Source organism: Euprymna scolopes, chromosome 29, assembly GCF_053919585.1.
Source record: "Euprymna scolopes isolate OS-2025 chromosome 29, ASM5391958v1, whole genome shotgun sequence".
Lineage (NCBI taxonomy): Eukaryota > Metazoa > Mollusca > Cephalopoda > Sepiida > Sepiolidae > Euprymna > Euprymna scolopes.
The window spans coordinates 108,051,947-108,054,446 of NC_136510.1; positions in this window are offsets into that span (position 1 = coordinate 108,051,947).

Consider the following 2,500-nt stretch of genomic DNA (forward strand, 5'->3'; position numbering starts at 1 on the left):
ATTATATTTTAAATTGGCGGAATCTTTTTTCACAATATAGCTGAGAAGGTGAGCTATAAACTGTAATAATTGTTTGAAATTTGGTCGAGAAATGAGTGAGCGGTGAAGCTTTAAAGCAGTTCTAAATGACTAAAACTGCCATTTAACCATATATTCAAACACTACCGTATTTGAATGATTTTAAATGTTAGATATTCTTCAGCCGATCACGAAAATATTAACTTTGTGTTTTTTTTTGTAGATTAAAAGTTGGATATGCACACATATAGCTGCTCTTTATATAATAGACTAGACCATCTAGACTTAGACAAACCTTACATAAAAATAAAAAGCATTTAAAAAATAATTAGCAAGCACAAACTCAGACCTCACAATTTTAATGGTATGAATAAATCAAAAGTAAAACCAACGTTACATATACGAATGGGCTGTGATCGTCAAGTTCTCTTGGTCGTATAAAATAAGTTATTTTCATGTTAAAATGAATACGAGACACTTGTTATTATGTCAATATCGGAGCGCGGTGGAGGTTAGTGGAGAGACGGATTTGCAGAACTCCGTCTCGACCTGTATTTCGCTTTTGTGTCTCTTTCTGTCTTTTCTCTCTTCTTTTTTATTTATATCGATTGACCTCATGACCTTTCTCACGCCAGCTTTGTTTATTGTTTCGCAAACACTCTGGGTCAGAGAGTTCCGGTGTCGATTGACCTGATTACCTTATTTTCCAAAGCTTTGTTTATTGTCTTTTTTTGTGGTTTTGGTCTTACCCATTTTAATATCGGTTAGCTTTCCTGACTGATTGATATAATATTGACGCATCTCAGGCATCATAAATACATGCCACTTTTCTCCCGGAATTGTCTCATTGTGTTCCTTTGCTTGTCCGGACCTTCTCCACAACACGGAGACCTCACAATATTATTGATATGAATAAATTAAACATAAAATGATTTATGAAAATTAAACTATACGTTGCCGCACTATATATATATATATATATATATATATATATATATATATATATATATATATATACATACATTAGCAGGGAGACACAGCGTTGTCCGGGATTCACTGAGACTCCATGAATGTTTCACACTTCTAATACTAATCGAAATCGGTGAAATCACCTACTTTTTAATCAAATCGATTGATTGCCTGTTTTAATCGGGGATCAGTTGAGTGCACTGAGAAGAAACTTCACATGCCTCCCCGCAGTGACTTATGGATTTTCGATACTAATCGGATGTATTCGAAAACTATCTATGAACACTCCCAGACACATAATGTAAATTTGCGTTAAATTAAAAGAAATTGGCCCAGTCGTTTCAGAGTTCATTAAGAACGAACTCACACACACACGCACACTCACACGAAATACTTTTTATATATAAGTAGAGATATATTTAGATATTTTTCATTTCTTTAAAAATGTCTTATAACCAATGCAATATTACTACTACTACTACTACTACTTCGCCATTATGGCTAAGATCAAAGTGTAATATCTGTTTTTCATAATATCAGCGCTATGTGAAGCCGGAAATGTTTATCTAATGACCTTCCTTGAAAAAATTCAAGATACGGACGAACATAAAAACAATAGGGAAGTACCATTTATATTATATATATATCTATACTCCTATAAATTTGTTTTTCTTTTGAGTGTATTGATATACATATCAAAAACCCTCTTTTCTATTTATTTAAAAAGAAAATACAATTTTCTTATATATGGCTTATGGAATTGCATTCACTAGCAAAAGATCTAGCTAATTTGCGTATTTTTTTAAACATTCATTTCAATTAATTCATTATTAGTTTTTTCGGTTTTCTTATGTTATGATCATCTTTATTTAACTACTAGCATGGGTGCCCGGTGTTTGGAGGTGTATGCTGAGCAAAAAAAACAAAAAAAAACAAAACAAAACAAAAAAACAAACCCCCCCAAAACGGTAAATTTTAAAAAACTGTGACCCCTATTATGAACCCTTAACATTTATTGTTTTGGGCTCTAATCAAGTTATTAAGTTAGATCCATGTTCAAGGTACCTATATCTAAAATTTCAAGTGTTTAGACCCGAAATTGTCGGAGGAGTTTGGTAGAGTTCTCAAAGGTTAAATCGTTGAACTTTGACCCCTTAACAGCCAAATTTCTGGCCGGAAACCGATCACATCGATTTTCCCAAATCTCAGTACCCTGTCTATCAAATTTCGAGTATGTAGACTAAAAATTGACAGAGTTATTGCGTAGGGAAATGTACACACACATACACACAGATACACACACACAGACAGACAGGCACTTTCACTTTCATAGATATATAGATAGATTGATAGATTACGTGTAATTATATTCATGCAGAGATTCCATATGATTTACACTTGCACAATATTTGCGTAAAAGGTTTACAGGAAACAACAAAATTGTTTCCATATATATTTATGTATACGTATATATCCGCACACATAGTTTCCTTCCCGATATGGGTAGGATTTT